Here is a 21,766-nt window from a genome sequence, read left to right as displayed (position 1 = left end):
TATTATTAAATTTAATATTTCCATAACTTAGCATAGTAGATGACAACACATTCGATATTTAATATATGTTAGAATAAAGTTGAATAAAGTTAAGCTTAATATATTAAAGTAGGTTGTGCTGGTGTCTTATAGTTGAGCTGGGGTACCATCAAGCTGGTGAATCAGGATCTATTTCTAGTCAATACAACCATCCATTGTTTAGTTATACATTGTAAAAGAGCAAGTTTTCCTGTTTGAATCTTACTTTTAGCTTTTAGCTTTTAGCTTTCCTCCAACTCTTACTTCAGTTTCACAGGTTGCACCATTTAACCTTATTTAGTTGTCTCGCAAATGCCTTGGTCATATAAACAAATTGAAGAAAAGTAAATTCATTGATGAGCAAAGAGCAGTCAACCCTCGGTATCTGCAGGTTCCACATCTGCGGGTCCAACCAACCGTGGGTTGCGGGTACAGAGTGCCTACTGTAAGGGACTTGAGCATCCAAAGATTTTGGTATCCAAGGGGGGGGGTCCTGGAACCAATCTCCCACAGATACCGAGGGACGACTATGATCTCTAGGACAGAAAGAATAAACTCAAAATGTGAGACCAGTAGAACTGTCAATGAGTTAATGTATTTTTAAGATTCGAGCATGAAAACCTGTGAAACACACATTTCAATAATCTTTATCTTCTCTATGAGCACAGAGCTTCAACCAAAAGGAAGATTAGGATAGAAGCAAAAAGATCTTCTTTACTGTCGTTAAAATGATCTATTTCCTCACCCATTTCCTTCTTTACTTTCCATTATTTCCTTGACACCTATCCTCTTTTTCCCTGAAAGATACATTTTAGCCATTTTTATGTTTATCCTCCGCATAACTTGATTTTGTTTCTCCTTAATGTGTGTGAGAATTGCACCCATCTTTCAAAATCTGTCTCGAATTCTTTTCTTAATCATTCTAACTTAAAGATATCGGTATAGACAATCTTATTCTCAAAGCAGAAATAGAGACACAGGCGTAGAGGACAAACGTATGGATACCAAGGGGGAAAGGGGTGGGGAGGGATGAATTGGGAGATGGGGATTGACATATATACACTATTGATACTATGTATAAAATAGATAACTAATGATAACCTACTGTATAACATAGGGAACTCTCCTCAAAGCTCTGCAGTGACCTAAATGGGAAGGAAATCCAAAAAAGAGGGGATATATGTATACGTATAGCTGACTCACTTTGCTGTACAGTAGAAATTAACACAACATTGTAAAGCAACTATACTCCAGTTAAAAATAAAATAAAATAAAATGTAAAAAAAAAAAGGTATTACACTTGCACCTGAATTTTGGTCCCATTTACTATCTACAACACTCTTGTTAATAATCACATATTGCCTTTACATCTGGCTCTCTTCTTCCCCAGGTGTACTTTGTGTGATGAAAAAAACAGTTAATATATAACGTTTCTTTTGTTCATCCTCACACATCTCACAGAATGCAAGTAACCCCAACAGACACTTAATAAACACTAGCAGTGTTTAAATGACTTTGCATCTATCAAAAAGAATCAGCAAGAGTTCAGAACTACAACGTAAGCAGCTGACCGTGCAAATTTCATCTGACGGGTCTATTAATAAGACCAATATTACCATATTTACCAATACTATTTTCTTTCTCCTAAGAGTTTGATTAATATTTTCTGTTAATTAAAATGTTTTTGTTATGTTTTCTGAACAGCTTTCATATTCTATGCTAATTTTTATATTGTTTATTTATGGTCACTTTTTAAAGATTGAGATATTGATTCAGTTTTGTTCTCATGCCAAAATATACATTCTTTGGGTAACTTTTACTAAAATCAACATGACTGCATGCATGTTGCTTTCACTCTGTTTACCTTTGCCTTTTTTTTTCTTTCTCTCCTAAGGCTCATTTAGCTCAGACACAATTTTTAATTTCCCAGGAGCTTGTGCTTGTTTTCATATCATGTTTTTCTCTTTTTTTTCATCTCTGTGCATGGAAAGAGAAATGACTTGACAAAAACAGTTCTGTTCAAAAGAGCGAAACAGTACTAAAATGTTGGAGGTAGGGGAAGGTGAAGCAGAGTTCAACATCTGTCAAGGTAATTTGTTTCAAGAAACAGTAACAATTTAGCTATAAGTTTTTAAACAGAATTTTCCAAGGACCTGGAAGATGGGATACAGGGGACCTTGGCCAGCCCTAACTTCATGACAATACTTTTGTCTACAGCAGTCATAGTTAACTCCAGTGCAGTCAAGAAAGCACATTCTCTCTGTTTAGTTTGGGATGGGGATAAACAAATTTGTGTAAAATACAATCTTTATTATCTAAAACACATGTGAGTTACTCACTAGAGTTTTTCTAAGTAGAAAACACATTAATTTAGAGTGAACTAAAAATTGCTACGTAGTTGCAACAAGACTGTTCATTTGTGTAGCATCTGCCCCTTACTGTTTATTTCAAGGTTCTCAAAGAGGAAGCCATCAGTATTAACAGCTTTAAAGAAGAGAAAGAAGAAACAGAAAATATCTCTCATTTGATTCCATAACAATTGCCATAGAACAATTTTCCTCTGCCTTTAGTCTCATAACATAAGGTGTATTCCTTTACAGCCCTCTCTCTCTCTCTCTCTCTCTCTCTCTCTCTTTTTTCTATATTCTATTGCATCCTGTCCTACCTTCCACTATGTATTCAGAAAAAAAAATATTTGGGAACTAGTTTTCTTTGAGGAGAAAGGAAGAAAGAATGTGATTGAGATTGGGAGAAAGGAGTAGCCAGGAAAAAGAGAGGGAGAGGAATAAAAGAGAAGGAAAGTAAAAAAAGAGCGAGAGGAGAGGAGTATCACAGGAAGGATGCTTCTCAGAAGTCAGGGAATAAAAGGGAAGGAAGCAGGATGAACAGCATCAGACCCCAGCAAAGCCTCTCTCCACGCACCTCTTAAGGACATTACAACAAAGGCACCCTGAGTTCTCCAACAATCATGGGTGTTGAAATCTGAATGTAGGTTGTTTCTACTGCTGATACAGTGCATTTGTCTTCCACACATCTACCTCCTGTAGCGTAGTATTGATTCCAAGGAACAAAGGTTACCACTATGGTTTCAAGAATAAGAAGTGAATATCTTTGGAAATAGGTCAAAGGAAACGCTAGCATAGTAAAAAGTCAAATAATAGCAAATTCAAAGAATTCATTATTAACAGAATTTCAGAGCCTGTACATAGCCAGAAAAAATGTCAAATTATTTCAAGAAGAACCTTTAATTGCAGCTTAAATTTCTAATCAGATATTGTAAAAATAACTTTAAAATGAATAGAATATATAATTTTTATATTCCTTTGTGATTTCATTTAATTATTTTCATGAGTTACTTTGTCAAAGTTTCCCCGTAGTTGAATCTGATACTAATATACAAATGGGATGCTATGACTTCAGTTTGATTCTAAGATCTTAGGAGATCCTATTAAAGATTCCCATGAAGAAATTAAGAGAAACTTTCTATGACATTAACAAAGCAGGATATTCTTTTCTTCTTAGTAAATGATCAAGGACATTAAACAAAGAGTTAATGATCTAATTCCAGACTTGACAAGCACACAGGTGGTAGTGTTTCCCCCTCCTGAGAGCAAGGAAAATTTCTATTGAAAATATAAACTGCCTGACTCTGGAAATTGCATCCTTCTGCTTTTTCACAATGTTTATAGACGTGTCTCAACAATTCCCCCTGCCCCCCACATCTGTCTTTCCCTCTAGAGAAGACACCATATTCAAAGAAACAGCTTCATAAATCATGGCAGGCAGTCCAAGACAGGCATAAAGTGTAAAAATATGAAAACAAAAACTCTGAAACAAGAGAAGACTCAGCACATGAACCATTCCTTCCACATCCATAATACCTTCTCCAGAACTTGATCAGGTTCTCAGAGAAAGAAAAAACAACCAAAGTATAAATAAGTTCTGATATTTAAACTCTCCTGACAAATTTTTTTCCATGCTTGTTAAAGGGTCAAGTAATAGAATCTTTCTGAAACTTCATGAATAAAATAAAAGTACTCCAGGAAATTGAGGGAATGAAACATTTTAGGGTGACATGCTCTGGAATAAGTAACATTTTTGGGTGGATGAAGATAAGTGGGAACCTTTCCAGAAAATGGAATCCCTGGAATCCTCTGGAACACAGAGGTCCTGGCAACTGGCCCTAGAGCTCCAGAAAATGCAGCCAAGCATGATAGAAGAGGCAGTCTCCTAGCAATGTCTTGACAAATAGCTAAATAAAGCAATTATCTGAGAGAATTGGCAATAGGGTGGCCAACCCATACCGCTTGCTCAGTTCTGTCCTGGTTTTAGCGCTGAAAGCTCAGCAAGAAATCCTGGTATTCAGAGATAGGTACAAACATTTGGCGGGAAAATACAAACAAAACAAAACAAAAAATGGGACATTTCAAAAAAAAAAAAAACCCATGGGTTGAAAGTAATACTGTTTTTAGTGTCACATGAATAAGGCAGAGGTTACTCGCCTTCTGTAATCACTGTCACTGATTTTCCCCCTGACTGGTGATGTTAGAAATCATGATTCGTCCATCACCATAATGTATCACCATTGTTGTGTCATTCCAAGTGCTGTGACTTAAGTGTGCAGCTTAAGTATGTTGTAACCATGAAAACTAACAGTTCATCTTTGACTTTGCCTGAGGACAAACTGCTCTGTTTTTTTATCTAGATGGTGCTAGTTTAATTTTTAACATTGTCAATATTGGGACCACATTTTTCTAAGAGGTCAGATAATGACAATGAAAATGGTGACAATATCAATGCTAGCATGACCCAGACATCACCAGAAAAGAGGGATAAATAGCTGTGTTCATTTAGAGACAGGTGAAAGGACTGGGAAAGGAAATAATCAAAAACAGAACGTCCTGCCAATATGCCAAAAATAATTTTGGTTTGGGCATGGTGGAGAAAGGATATGAAAGCAAATATAGAACCTGAATCTCATAAGTTAGGCATGAGTAAGGTAAGGACTTCTAAATCAAGCATTTTTTTTAATCTCACCAAATAAAACCAATGCTCATTTGAAAATAACAGGTACTGGATGACCGTGGACATACCACAAGGATACACACACACATTATCCAATCATTCCCTTAATTTCTCAGTGCAACTAAGTTAAGTGACAGTTCCTGATTCAGATTTTGCAACTCATAAAATGTGGACAAACAACAGTCAAAATTTTGATACAGGTGTGTTAGCCCCTTAGGTATTTATATGAATCCATTTCCCTGAGAAAGAAAAGTTGAATTGATGATGCTACCCAATATGTTTAAAAATGGTGACATATTAAACATGGAGACCCTCCATATTAAAGATAGATGCCAAGGTCGTAACTGACAAACAGCTAGTTTACCAAAATGAGATTATTGATACAAAATAAATGCACATTTTTGGAAAGGTGAAAACAAATGTATACAAATTTGAAAACCCGTTGTTGCCAGTAAGTAAAATCTCAAATATTCTATGTTCAGACATTTTTGTGGAGAAGCTATTTGGCTTGATGTCATCGCTTTGGACTGACACCAGGATTCAATGTAAGTGGGTGTGAGAAAAGCAGCCTGCAACTGTTCATAGTGAGTTGTATGTTTGTACTAAGTTTTATCACCACATAAAGGAAAAGAAGGAAGTTCTAAAAGCTGCAGACACTTCAAAGAAGTATTGTTAGGAAAAGAAACAAGATAAAAAATACCCTATACTATGGCACAGAAAGAAATACGTATCTTTTTAAAATTAAATATAGGTAAGATCTGTGTACTTAGTCCTATTGTTCTACTTTTAAAGTATATTGTATTTATATATCTTAAGAAATAAACGAATTTTGCCTACAAATTTATACACCCACGTAAAAGATTTTTAAAAAGTTAAAAATAAGCCACTAAACCAGAGGATAAAAAGAAACATTATAAAATATTGTTATGTTCTCTCATACACATTATTCAATTAATCCTACCATAAATTACTACTAATTGTCACTGTTAACTAGTCCTATTTTTCTGCTTAAATAAAAGCATGTATATAACAGAAAAGTAAATAATAAAGTATAATATAAATTTCATGTAAATACATATTTTACATAAGTTTATGATTGAGTCATAAACATACATATATAAGTATTTATTATATATTCTATTACTTTGTATTTTTGGTATGGCCATGCCGCAGATTGGCTTTCTAAAAAGTTGGCCACCCTGTTGGTAGAGAAATAGAATCCCTGTTTGAAGGAAAAGAAGATACATCAGTGAGCTTTTGCAATGTTAACAAACAATCCCCAAATCTCAGTGGCTTAGAACAATGAGGGTTGACCTCATGCATGCTTTTTCCAATGCGCTTTGGCTGCATCTCTGCTGTCCATTCGTCTTCACTCTGGAAACAAGGCTGATGGAACAGCTCCTCTCTGGGACATGCTGCTTTGGTTATGGCAGAAGGACAATCAAGCTTTCTCAGATGTGGCTTGGACCTCCTTCTGCTGGCATCTTATTGGCCAAAGAAGTCACGTTGCACTAGCAAATCACATGACTAAGCTAGGTACCAATGGATTGGGAGTGTATAATCCTCCCACAGGGTGGAGCAGAGAGTACTTGAGAAAATTAACACGACTTCCTAAGTATTCTCACTTGGTCACAAGTATTTGTTTCCCTCCCTCCTTCTCCCACAACACGCTACCCCCTTCCCAAGGTAAGCAACTTCTAGCTCCAACTGGAGGTAGCTCTGCTCTTCGTCTTCTTTATTCTGAGACTGAGCCTGAAAGAGAAACCCATACAGGGGGCAAGCTGCTCTTGTGATAGAGGGAAAAGAGTAATGGTAGAGCAATGCTATGGCTTTCAAACTTTCTGCTCACACATGGCATGTGTCATCCTGGTCACACTTTATTGACCGGTGCAAGTCCCATCACTGCCCCTCGTATCAGTGGGGAATGATACCATCTCCTTGGTTACCAAGTAGGGCCACAGATACTTGGAAACAATAGATAACCTTCCCAGAAGGAGAAAGACAGACAAGGCAGAAAGAAAGGATTTGCCATAGAGTAGAAGACAGAATACAGTGTGATCCTATGAGCCTCTGGAGTAGCAACCCTTTTATCAGGTGCTTGAAGCTTTGGTTTCAGGTGGAGAAAGGATTGATCAAGACAGCCAGCTGCCTCATACAGCATGTGAGTTTAAAATAGAGTTTTCATCAAAGCATCCTAGACATTATAGCAATAAGCATACCTCAAATCAATATTGTTTGTATGGTGTCTACAATTCACAAGCTACTCTTCTTCATAAGGTTAAACAGGTATTTGCAACTATTATCTCATTTATTTTTTTAAGGTTATTTAAAATAGTATATGAAGATAACTGATCAGTTTAAACATTCTTGATGAAAGCAACACAAAACTAAGAATAAAAGGATTCCTTTAAGCATTATAAACAATGTATATTTTAAGTCCTCAGTGAGTATAACAATAAAGAATGAGCATTAAAAGCGTTCCCATGATGGCATAAACTACTTAGATTACTCAAGGATGCTTTGCTGCCTCCGTTACTAAATGTTTTCTGAAATTTCTCCTCCATACAGTAAGATCTGACACAAGATTTTAAATAAGTGTTTGAAACAAGATTTGAAATAAACACTGAAAGGACAAAGCTCATCTGATAGGCTATAAAAGATAAATAGTTAAAAATCAATAATTTCCTATATACCTTCAGTTAGAAGATGTAATTGGAAAAAGATATTCCATTTGCAAAAGCATCATAAACTATAAGGAGAGACTGAACATTAAATATATTGTCAAATGGAACTGAATTTGAATCCCAATTCTGCCACTTACTGTGTGTCTCATCAAATTGTTAAGTTTTCTAAGTCCCAGTTTCTCTCACTTGTAAAATGTAGATAAAATAGTACTCATCTCATAAGATTGTTGCAGGGGATAAGTAACAAATAAAATTTTGGAGAGTTTTCTGTCTGTACAGTGCAATTCTCTGGAGTTTGTATATGCTATCTCAAATAATCCTAACAATGGCTCTATGAAGTGGGTAATATCTTCAATGCTTTTTTTCAGATAAGTAATATGAGACCACAAAATGCCAAGTGGCTTGCACAGGGTCAGTCAGTACCAGTAAGCAAAGCAGTGGTGGGATTTTAACCTGGGCTGTTTGACGCCAGAATCCTAAACACTGCATACGATCCACTGATATTTATTGAGGGGTTACTGAGTTCTTGGGATATATCCATGAACGAAATAAAGATCTATGACCTCAAGGAGGTTACACTCTAGCCAGTGGAAAGAGATGGAAAACATACATAATACATAGAAGTATATAGTATGCTAGAAGTCACAAGGGCTATGGAAAAATTAAAAAGGTAAAATCAGAGTAAGGAGGAAGGCTTAGGAGGTGTGGAATACGCTTCATTGAGAAGGTGAGATATAAGCAAAGACTTGAAAGATACCAGGAACTAGAAAAGAAGGCATTGGAGGAAGAACATTCTAGGCAAAGTGGACCAGAGCAAAGGGGCTATGGAAGGGTGACACTTAAGGCAGTAACAAGGATGAAAGTGCAAGAGTGGACTGAGCAGGCAGGACAGTAGGAGATGGAAACACAAGTAAAGAGGAGCCAGTTCTTTTTTTTAATTTTTAGAATTTTTATTGGAGTAGATTTACAACATTGTGTTAGAGCCAGTTCTCTATGAGCTTTTACTCTAACATGGAGCGCCATGGCAAAAATGACAAAGATCTAACATTTAAAAATTTCACTCCAATTGCAGTGTTGAGAATGGATTACAGGGGAGCAACAACAAAGCCACAGAAACCTGGTCAAAACTATTGCTGTGGGGCTTCCCTGGTGGCACAGTGGATGAGAGTCCGCCTGCCGATGGAGGGGACACGGGTTCGTGCCCCGGTCCGGGAAGATCCCACATGCTGCGGAGCGGCTGGGCCCGCGAGCCATGGCCGCTGAGCCTGCGCGTCCGGAGCCTGTGCTCCGTAACAGGAGAGAGGTCACTACAGCTAGAGGCCCGCGTACCGCAAAAAAAAAAAAAAAAAAAAAAAAAAAACTATTGCTGTATTAGGAGAGGAAAGCAATGCATTGTACTACCAAGGTAGTAGAAGGAGCGGAGGTACTCTAAAGAGAACATATAGTCAGATTCTATCTATAGAAAATAGACGCAAGAGGGAGGAGACATGGGGATATATGTATATGTATAGCCGATTCACTTTGTTATAAAGCAGAAACTAACACACCATTGTAAAGCAATTATACTCCAATAAAGATGTTAAGAAAAAAGAAGATAGATCCAACAATTGGATTGAATGTAAAGTATGAGAAAGATGGAGTAGTCACAGATGACAAGTTTTTTATCTAAATTGACCTGAGCATATAGAAGGATGAAGCTTCCATCAGCTGAAGTAGGGAAGGCTGAGACAGAACCGTATTTGGTAGGAAGGACCAGGGTTTCACTTTGGGCACGTTGAACGTGAGATATCTCTTAGCCATCCGAGTGGGGATGTGGAATTGCCAGTTAGATATGTGAACGAAGAGTTTAGCAGAAAAGTCTGTGCCTGAGGTATTAAACCATGAGACTAGATGAGATCAAGGAGGATGTAACTATGAATAAAGAGATGAGGACCGAGGACAGGGCTGGAGTGCTCCAACGTTGGGAAAACTTGTATATTTGATTAATATAAGCAAATTAAATATTCCTAAGACCAATTTGGAAATATGTATCAAAATCCGTTGAAAGCTGTCAGGAATTCCGGAAGAGTCTACCTCAAACCAAAATTTTCTCTGCTATAAAAGGACTTGACTTGCCTCCATTAATCAATATTAAGGTGCAAATATCACTGGGAAGGGCAGTAAGTCAACTGTTATCAGTCAAAAATGCTTGGTCAGGGCTTCCCTGGTGGCGCAGTGTTTGAGAGTCCGCCTGCCGATGCAGGGGACACGGGTTCGTGCCCCGGTCCGGGAAGATCCCACATGCCGCGGAGCGGCTGGGCCCGTGAGCCATGGCCACAGAGCCTGCGCGTCTGGAGGCTGTGCTCCGCGGCGGGAGAGGCCGCGAAAGTGAGAGGCCTGCGTACCGCAAAAAAAAAAAAAAAAAAGCTTGGTCATATTAGAACCATTTTCCAGGACAGCTAGTTGGTAACAGCATCACAGATTAAACACATGATATAGAAGTTTTATAGAGGAAGCAGCCCTGAGACCAGTTTAAAGAGCAAATCCTGCCCAGAGTCAAGAGGATGCTTTGTAAGTGGGGAAGTGTAAAGAGAACAGGCACATCCAGATGTATGGGCTAGTTACCAAGGTACAGCAAAAACAATAACAGAGTGGGCAGAACACTTCTAAATGTAGATGGCGTCACAACGTTGGCTTTTGGTCATCCCACTTTGAAAAAAACAATAAAGAAAATGTACTACCAAGGAAGAGGGCATGACTGTTCAATCCAGGCATCCAGTTCAATCCAGGTCGGTCACCAAGGTGACGTGGAAAAGGCTTTGCATCTCTGCCCCCTCTGGATCTTGTGAGTCGGCTCTCAGTGCCAACCATATAATAAAAACGTAGGTCATGCTGAGGTTCAATAAGACTCACTAGCAGATGCAATCACGGAAGGGACCCAGGGGAGAACTTCTCTAGGGTCTCCCGTTCTCACAGCTGTTAATATGGTGAATGAGTTTTTGGCATCCCTTACTTCTTTCTTCCCTTCACACTCCACAATACTTCCAGAAGAACTTCCTAATTGCCTCTGTACATTAAATCTTTCTAATAACAGCATTAACTCAGGCTCACTTTTATTTTGGGCCAAATTATCGTCATTGTACCATACGGAATTAATTAAAATGTAGCCAGGAAAGGCTGCTGTGAACGACAGAAGCAGAGTTTGATTCTAAAAACCGGTGGGAATCATCAGTGAGATGGGATGAGCAGCCAGCAGCCCAGCGCCAGAGCCCTGGCTGGTATTTCAAGAGCTATTTGTAAAGGAGGGCAGAGTGGGCTGGGGGCAAGGGACAGTGAAGACAGAGGAAACATGGGTAAGAAATTGAGATAACAGTTTTTAAAAAAAGCTTGGGCTGTTCAAGTTGGGAGAATCATTTGGTGTAATTGCATATGTTCGGCATTTAATATCTCTAGAGAGATTTAGCTTGAGTTGCGACTTCTCACGTTTAATGAAGCGAAACTCTCTCCGGCCATTGCAAGACATATCTAAGGATGAAAAACAGTAATTTACAGCTTTAGTGACCTTATTACAGTGTACTTTGTGCTTGCCTGCTCTGCACTCTTATCTGGGCCATTATCAAGGGCTCCGTGGAATATTGGCCATTAGCTACATGCAGACCAAGGGGCTTTGTCTTCAAGGGCTGTGAGCGATGGGTGAGATAGATATTGAATATTTTATTTTAACTCCTAAGAAAAATCAAAATAGCAACATGCTCTTTGAAACTCTAATATGCATGTGAATGGTGGTGATGAGGCAAAGTCTCCAATAACAAACAAGACTTGGTGCAAAGCCTTCTAAAAGATGAGCTAATTACACTGACAGCCCAAATAACAATGAATATTCTCCACTAGCTGCTGAATAGCTCCTGATTTTGAGATGCCTAACCTACATCTGTGCTATGGAGATGGAAATAACAACGGGACAGAAAACACCGTCATGTTTGCCAGATGCCACTGGCTCACAGTGGGAGAATGAGGCATTCAGGTTCTCTCATTTGGGTGGGTCTTATTGTCAGGAATTAGCTCCATGGAAGAAGATGCACTTCAACACAGGTGCACGCATGCACCATTCATTCAACAGGTACGCGGAGCTCCTACCGTGTGCTGGGCAAATTTCTAGACCAGGAGTTGGCAAACTTTTTCTGTAAGGGACCAGATAGTGAAATTTTGTGGACCATACATGCTTTCTGTCACATAGCCTTCTTCAGTTTTTTTTTTAAACAACGCTTTAAAATGTAAAAACAATTCTTAGTTTGGGAGGTCAAGTAAAACCAGCTGCAAACTATAGTCTGCTGATCAATGTTCTGGGCACTTGACCAAAACTGCATGACCAAAATAAAATAACCACACGCACAAAAATCCTGTCCTCAAGGAGTGTGAAGGAAGGAACGCAACAGAAACACACCATTAATATCATAAAAAATATATTAAAAAGTGATTAGTGCTAGAGCACAAAGAAGAAAGTAGATCTGGGGATGGTGGGGGGATAATATTAAAGAAAAAGAAATATTTGGAAGAAAAAGACTTTCTTTCATTTGAGATTTCGTGACTTGAGATCTTGATGACGAGAGTACCTCTTGGATCTGAATTTTCATGCTTCAGAAGAGGTGATCTGGTTCATGGAAATCCCAGGTATTTTAGAGCCAACACACCTGAACTTAAGTAACAGCTCTGTCACTTGGGAGTGGTATGGCCGTGAGAAAGTGACTTCACATTGTTGGACTTTCCTTTCCACATCTGCAAGATGGGAACCCTCATGCATGTCCTGCCATTCTACAAGTTTTCTGTGAGGCTCAACTGAGTTAATCAACATGCCAGTGCTTTGTAAGTGGTCAAGCAGTGGTCAAAAAAGTGGTCAAAAGACAGATTTTCATGCCATCCTTATCAGAGCTGTAGCTACTAGAAAGGTGGGGTTTTGTTGTTGTTATTTTATTTTTAGCAATTCACCCTTTATTAACATTAGGCCCTGGGTCCCTTGGAGCTGGCGCTATTTTATTTTATTTTATTTTTGCTTATTAATTTCATGAAAACAGTCTGTTTGAAACAAATGATAAGAATATGGTTTTATGTTTCTACAGTAAAGACAAGGGTATAACGAAAGAGCAGCTTGTGAATCAACAGAAAAGGTGTTCTCTTATGTGAAGTGATTTGAGTAATTCCATCCAAAAGTCCCATTTAGCATAAAATATTATTTTACAAGGACTATTAAAGTGCCCACAATTTGAAGTATGAGTCACACTGTCTTAACTGAGCGGAGTCATGTGCTGTCATGAAGGTTCCCATAAATATGAAGAACTTGGCTTGTGATGGTTAAAGCTATGTATTACAATCTGTCGTTAGAAAACAATCAACTTCTTAACTAAAACAAAGCTGACCTCCTGGATGAAGATTTATCCAAAGCATGACACATTGGGTTGGAAAGCAGAAGTTCAGGGACATCTGATAGAGTGTTTGTACAGTTGGGTATAAGAATTACCAGGGCAGCAATCTAAGCAGTGTGGGCAAGACAGAAGTTCACTGGGTACTGTTGGCTTAATTGAGGCTGGAAAGTGGACAAAAAAAAAAAAAAAAAAGGAAAGCATACAGACCCCACATTTTGGCTTTGACCTTTTTTACTTTTTTTTATATAAGGCCAATCTTGGGAACCTAGCAAAAAATAATGTATGAGTTGAAGAAAAACCTGCTGTAGGTTTCATGGAATTCTATTAACTCTTACTCATCCACATAACCCTTGAAACTGAAAAATAAACAGGTGTTACATCCTCTTCCTTCCATTTAGCAGGTAGTGCAGAGTTTCCCTGTGTAGAATCTGCTAGTTTTATCTTAAAATATTAACAAAGATAGATTCTAAAAGATAAAATACTTTAAAGTCATTTTCCTTGAAGGAGTCCCTATGATGGACTCCACAGTGCACTTGAAGGGGAAAAAAAGTACCACAATATTCATAAATGGTGAGTATACCTTATAAATGCCATGGCCTCCATGATATGAGGGCATGTTAAAAGGAACGGTATCCTAAAAGGGCACTAAGAGAGCATACCTGAGACTGAGCCTGTAATTAAGCCATTAAACAAAGATCTTTTCTTTGCAGTGAATCAAAAGAAATCTCTCTCCTCTAAACACACACACAAAGAAAAAATACACTTACTTAGAAGCTATCCTTTTTAGAAGCAATGAAAGACAAGGTTTACTTTCAGAGACTTCCTCTGACAGCCTGTTACAAAACTATTCCCTTTGCCTCTGCTTGAGGCCATTTCATTTCTAGAGATTTCTTCCTGTATAATTCAAGAACCACTGCCAAGCTCTACCAAATGTACTTAAAAAAAATGCTTCTAACTCCATTTTAACTGGCATTTGCCTATGTTTCCTCTCTTGTCATCACTGATTAGCAGGATATTTATATGTAAACAGAAGATGTCTAGGTTCTAATCAGCCTGCCCCACTCCCTATGGTGACTCACTAAGATACACCAGCACCGTCATGAATCCTTTCTGCTCTGCTCTGTCCCAGGCTCTGCTGTGGCCACAGCTGTGAAGCTGAGCTGTCTAGAGAGGGGGCTGGTGAAAGGCAGGTCCTGGGTCTCATTTTTGAGTCAGTTGGCCAACAAGCTATGGCAGAGGCACAGGCTTTGCACACATTATTTTAAAATCACAACATCCATATGAAAAAACTCCTCTTATCCACTTTTTAGTACTCATACAAGTCTTTGGAACATTGAAAGAACCCAATAAATATTTATAGAATAAATATTGAGTGGTTTTTTCCTCCTGATATGGAAACTCAAGTTCAGCAAGGTTAACCAACTTAATATCAGATGAAAACACAGATCTGAGCATTTATGTTTGACCCAGTCTTTATTATAGACTCCATCCTGTGAAGGATTTTACTTAACAAAGCAAAATGGATTTGCTAAATGCATTGATTTGCCAGTGGATTTGTCGAATACATACTTTAGGTATCAGAGATATAAAACTGCCAAAGGAATCTGAATAAAATAATCAGCTTTACCAGTTGGAATTGATATACTTTCAGTCAAAACAAGAAATCTGAGATTGGCTTGTGCAGCCAATCACGGCATCAGAGTATCTAAAATAATAAAAGGAGCTCACAAACCCAACTCACTGTGAGGATCCAGAGAACTTGGGTGGGGACTTACTAGCTAAATAAAATTCTTATAAACCTGTCAGTTGTCATTGGGGATAAAGACCTCTAAGTGATTGCCCAGCTTCATGGTGAGGCGACAGCATTCTTTGTGTGTATAAGGAAAAACCGTGTGAAAAGTCAGGATGAGTGAGAAGATCTAGATTTCTAATTTTTACCTGGCCGCTAACTAGCCAGTGAACTTTGGCAGGTCACTTAGCAGCTGTGATTGCGTATCATGTTTTCTTGTGCAGGTAGGTATGGCTGTTCTGGGTACTATATAAAATCAAATCCATGAAATTATTTTTAAGCTATAAAATACTATATTGGCTTAGATGTTGTAAAATAGTGCGATTACTTAGTAAAGATCTGAGGCAAAAGGTTAAATCTTGTTATAAACTTCATCTATCATGGTCGTCAGCTTTTCTGCTAGAAATATGAGTGCTCAAGGGGAGAAGATCAATGGCACAGAAATGTTCCTTGTTGCAGTTATGTCATCTGCATAACCATTTGATGAACCACGGGTAAATGGCGATGGGAAAAATGAGTAATATTTATTAATTCCTAATTTTAAAAAGAACAAAAATATTTGATTGCCATTCCATTTGATAGCTTCTAGTAAAAGTACTGTGAGATATTGATTATTCTTTCCATAGTGAGGCTTGCTTTCAGCACTGGCAGCTGAAGGATGGAGAAGGGAAGAACTTCATTAATAAATGATCCCTGACTGATCACGGTGCGTTTGAGTTCAGGCAAGGAGGAAAAACTAGATATGCAACAAAACAAAACACAACAAAAACCACTCTGCTTCCTCTTCCTCCTAAATTCAACTCATTTAAAATACCAAAACTCCATCCGGATGTCCAGATTGGGATTCACCCAATTTCTCCCTCTCCTTCAGCCCTTCCTTCAGCTGTACCAGACAATCTAGTTGATATTACCCCAAATTATGTCTTGAATCTAGACCCGCTTTTTGTCTACCAAGCCTTAGCTAAGGTCTTCATTATGTACAATAGCCTCCAGGTTGTTCCCCCTTTTATTCAACTTTCATGTAGAAAATATTCTTCATTGACTTGACATAGAACTCAATTTTCTAACACATAACTTTTATCAGGTCAATTCTCTGCTTATAGCTATATATGGATCTATCTATATCTATATATCTTCAAAATGAGTTTTCTCTTATTTAAAATGCAGAAAGCCAAAATCAAACTTAAAAAAATCCAAATAAACTACAAAATCTCAGCTTTTCTAGACTGAATCAGAAAACTGCATCACAGGGCCACCAAGTAACCTGAAGTCTAAGAACAACAAAGCACCTGATGCAAAAACATCCAGTACTTTATTAGATGCTTGTTGATTACATCCTTTGAAAATGAGGGTTGTGCCCACTTTGCCAGTGAAGGCTCTACTCTACCTATTTGGTAACTCACAGCTAGCACTTCCGTTCTTTGGTTAAAGCAATATGTTCTTATGTTTAAAGGAGTGAATATTTAATACATTCAAGAACAAAGCAAGTAAAGAAAGAGAAGGAAACAATTGGGAACAGTGAGGACTGTGGAGCATTGGCTAATTCATGCCCTTTCTAAAGGCTTTTGTGTTAGGTGCTATGTGAGAATGCAAGCCAACTGTTGTCCATTTTTCAGATTTCTCCAGAGAAACTGAAATTCCCCATTTTGGGTTAGATCTCCCAATTTAAAATATTACAGTTGCTTACCTTTTTTTTTTTTTTTTAACTCTTATGGAAACAAAACCCTGATCTCTGTTCCAAAGTTTACTTATCTTATTTAAGATAAGGACTGAAACCAAGGATGACAATTTAAGGTATAGTTACACATTGCACAATGCATGTTTCCTCAAAAAAAGAGCATGTAGATCAAATATAATTAAATCAAGTTCTAAGTGCATTGGAGATACTTGTGATTTAAAGGAAGCCCATGAAAAATCCTTTTGTTTTGTAAAGAATTATTCCCAGTTTTGTTTTGATAAATTATTATCGAAGGGATAGAACAAGACTGTAGAAAGAGTAAAGAGAAAAGGCAGTGGTGTCATACAAACAAGTATCATATACTAGGTTTATGACACACAAATTTTGTGGACAAAACCTTATATCATTTTTTTTTTTTTTTTTGCGGTACGCAGGCCTCTCACTGTTGTGGCCTCTCCCGCCGTGGAGCACAGGCTCCAGACGCGCAGGCTCAGCGGCCATGGCTCACCGGCCCCGCCGCTCCGCGGCACGTGGGATCCTCCCAGATCGGGGCACAAACCCGCGTCCCCTGCATCGGCAGGTGGACTCTCAACCACTGCGCCACGAGGGAAGCCCCCTTATATCATTTTTGTGCAAATTAAATCAGATAATGTATTTAATACAGTTTTAGTGAAAATTAAATAATATATTTAAACACTCAGAGAAATGTTTGATTAAAGGTAGATATTACTCTTATAAATAGGGCAATTCCCTGGTTTGGATAAGGAATAGTTCATATAAACATTAATAAATTCCAATTTTAGGGAGATGTGAGCATAAGAGAAAAGATAACTTAGGTATATCATTACTGTTTCTAAGTATCGAAGTATGTATGAAGCTGACAGTTTCCTTCAACTTAATTCTCTTCCCTAGGCTTGGTCTTGAGACCATGGGGAGATTGTCAGAGTTTAGTCAAACATGACTAATATCCTTGATCTAAAGGTTACTAAATACCATAGCAGGTCATCACTGTCTCGAGAGACCTTTAAAAACTGGATAGACAATTTTGTCTTGTAAGAATTAGGTGTTGACTGACCAGGACAAGACAAAGACAAGCCAGTTGCCCCCTGGCTTGTGATTTCTCCCTTCTGCTGATTTTGATTGACACCTATATAATCTTGAACAAAAACACCTGGCACTTCAGTGACCTCAGCTTTCTCAACAGCAAAGAGGGACTGATGGTGCCCTCTCACTTTTAACCTCATAGGAATTATGAAACAGAGATGAGACACAAAATGACGTCATGAGAGACACTAGAGCACTCTGGAGACGGGTGCCTTGAAAACACACGATCATGCCATCCAAACTTAATGTTGGCATTGACTCACAGAATTCTGCCTACTGGTATTTAAAACTTAGCCTGTGGCACTAAAACGGCCATGTAGTCCACACACGTGTAAAAACTCCTCTCTTAAATTTTGAAGATATACAGCAATTGTTTTGGTTTTAATTTACATGTTTATATATCATCTTGACTACTTTACTGTGTTTATTAAGTAATGTGTGTACCTTCAGGGTCATAAAATATATTCACAGCTTTGTAAAATATCCTTATAAGACAGATGTGCTTATTCATCCAAATTTAACTAAAATCAGGTGATGAGAGGAAAAGAAATGGCTTAAATAAGAACTACACATCAAACTCCTGCTTCTCTATAGGATAAAAAAAAAATCATAAGAGAGTGTACTATAAGCTAGACAAGGTACAAAAACCATAAGTTTTTGAATCCCATTAGAAAGTTGAGATGCAATCAATCATCAGAGAAATACAAATCAAAACCACAATGAGATATCATCTCACAGCTGTTAGAATGGCTATTTTCAAAAAAAGAAATGTTGGTTAGGATGTGAAGAAAAGGGAACCCTTGGGCACTACTAGTGACAATGTAGATTGGTGCAGCCACTATGGAAAACAGTATGGAGGTTTCTCAAAAATTTTTTTAAAAATACTATGTGATCCACTTTTGGATATATACCAAAGAAAATGAAACAAGGATCTCAAAGAGATATTTAATTATATATATATTTATTACTACATTATTCACAATAGCCAAGACACAGAAACAACTTAAATGTCCATCAAACATAAAGCATAAAGAAAATGTGGTATATGTGTCTATAATGGAATATTAACAAATTGAAAACATAAAGAAAATGTGGTATATATGTCTATAATGGAATATTATTCAGCCATGAGAAAGAATGAACTCTCACCGTTTGTGACAACATGGTTGGACCTTGAGGGCACTATGCTAAGTGAAGTAAGTCAAACAGAGAAAGACACATACTGTATGATCTCACTTACACATGGAATGTAACAAAGCCAAACTCATGGAAACAGAGTAGAATGGTGGTTGTCAGGGGCTGGGAGGTAGGGAAAATGGGAAGATGTTGGTCAAAGACACAACCTTCAGTTTTAAGATAATTAAGTCCTGGGGCTCTAATATAAAGCATGGTAACTGTAGTTAACAATACTGTATTATATACTTGTATTTTATACTTGAAAGTTGCTAAGAGAGTAGACCCTAAACATTCTCATCACCCGTGGGGGGGGCACTATAACATGTGAGGTGATGTAAGGTTAACTAACCTTATTGTGGTAATCATTTCACAATGTATACATGTATCAAATCATCATGTTGTACACCTTAAACTTACACAATTAAATGTCAATTATATTGGGTTGATCAAAAAGTTCATTTGGGTTTTTCCATAAGATGTTATGGAAAAAACCACATGAACTTTTGGGCCAAACCAATATCTCAATAAAGCTGGCAAAATAAAAGTGATATAAAAATATGTCATAAATTAAAAATTCCCTCAATGTGCTTAAACACACTCAACACAGCAGAAGAAAGAATGAATGAACTTAAAGAAAGGACGGTAAAAATTAGATAAAGTAACAGATAAAAAGAAGAAAGAATAAGACAATCAGAAGAGAGCATCAGAAATCAGTGGGACAATATCAGATGGTCTAATACATCAAATATATCAAATATACCAAATGAGAAGATGGCGCACTAGCAATATTTGAAGAGATAATGGCTGAGAATTTTCCAAAATTGTCAGAAAGCATCAATCCACAAAGTAAGATAAGTAAATGAAGCAGGACAAATACAAAGAAAAAAACACTTGGTCACATCATAGTCAAACTGCAGAAAACGAAAGATAAAAGGAAATTTTAAAAAAGCCAGTAAGACAAATACAAATACATACAGTGAGCAAAGCTATGAATAATTGCTGACTCCTTTTCAGAAGTAACAGAGGACAGAAAAAAAAATAATAAATGACATCTGTAAAATACTGGAGAATTTTTCTAACCCCAAATTCTATATGTAATAAAAATAGCTTTCAGAAACAAAGCTAAATGAAAACATATTCAGAAAGTCAGTAGCTGACAGATTTGTCTCCAGTAGACCTGTACTACAGGAAATGCTAGCAGAAGATATCCAGACCCAAGGGAAGTAATAACAGATGGAAGTCTGAATCTTTGGGAAGTAAAGAAGAGATCTAGCATATATGGTAAAAATAGAACACATTTCATATTCTATTCATAGATAGATACATACAGACTACATATAGACATACATTGATAGATACATAGGTAGATATTTGATACATTGATAATGACATAGATGCATAGATAAATACTTGTATCTATGTTCTTAAATTTATTTAAAGAGCCATTAACCATTTAAAGCAAAAATAATAACAACATAGAATGTTGTTTGCAGATAAGTCGAAGTAACATATAGGGCAACGAAAGTATAAATGGCTAAGGAGTTGATACCATTGAAGGGGTGATTAGTATAAAAATTTTATTTCATCAAAAAAGATAAAAGGAAAGGTGTCACAGAGAAACAAAGAACAGGTGAGATAACTATAAAGCGCATATCACAACGGTAGACAAATTGAACTGTGTGAAAAACTAAATTAAATCTTAAGCTACCAGTCACTCCTATTAAAAGTCTGAGGTTGACAGACTGAATTTAAAAAAGCAAAAACCAATTATATGCTATTTACAGTAACCACACTTTAAATACAAAGACACAGCTTGAAGTTATAGGGAGGAAAAATATGTACAATGCAAGTTCTAAGCCTAACAAATAAGACAGAAAATACTACCAGGCAGAAAGAGGGGCTTTCTATAATGGTAATGGAGAATAGTCATCAAGATGACATAGAGATCGTACTTGTGGATGCATCAAACAATAGAGCTTTAAAATCAATACAGCAAAACTGACATAGCTAAAGAAATAGGTGAATCCACAGTTGTACTTAGAGATTGTAACATTATTCTTTTGAATAATTGATAAAACAAGTAGACACACACAAAGAAAGTAAAAATATAGAGAATTTGAACAATACTGTCAACCAATTAGATCTATTTGATATTCATAGAAGATCGCACCCATTAACTTCAGAATAGCCGTGTATTGCATGTGGAACATTAACCATGCTGTGCTAGACCATCCAAAGGTCTCAATATTTTTCAAAGAATCAGTTATCTGGAAAATTCCCAAATATATGAATATTGATCAAAAACAGTTTTGAATAATTCATAGATCAAGAAACCCCAACAAAAACTAAAATATATTTTGAAATGGATGAAAATGAAAGCACAACATATTAAAGTTTGCAGATAGCAGCCAAGGCAGCTCCTAGAAGAAAAATTTTACCTTTAAGAGTATATATTATTAAAGAAGAAAAGTAGAAAATCATTGAAATGTAACTTTAAAAAACCTAGAAATAAAAAAAAATTATAGTAAAACCACAGTAGAAAACAAAAATAATATGAGTGGAAATAATTGAAATAGAAAATATACAAACAATAGAGAAAACAACAAAGTAAAATTTGGCCTAACAAGATTGATCAATGAAAAAGAAATAAAAGATCAGTACCAGGAATGAAAGAGAGTCTATCGCACAAAGTATAAATACGTGATGTGTGGGGATTTATAAACAACTTCTTGCCAATAAATTTGAAAACTTAAAATGCACAGATACCTTGGAAAATTTAACTAACCAAAACTAAAATAAAACAAAGTAAAAATCTTAACACTATATCAAAGACATTAAATTTGTAACAAAAAAACCCTCTAGATGTCTTCACTTATTGAATTCTAGAAAATAG

The sequence above is a fragment of the Globicephala melas genome, chromosome 21 (genome assembly GCF_963455315.2).
Source record: "Globicephala melas chromosome 21, mGloMel1.2, whole genome shotgun sequence".
Taxonomy (NCBI): Eukaryota; Metazoa; Chordata; class Mammalia; order Artiodactyla; family Delphinidae; genus Globicephala; species Globicephala melas.
The sequence above is the reverse complement of the archived record's forward strand: the minus strand, read 5'-3'. Positions refer to the sequence as shown.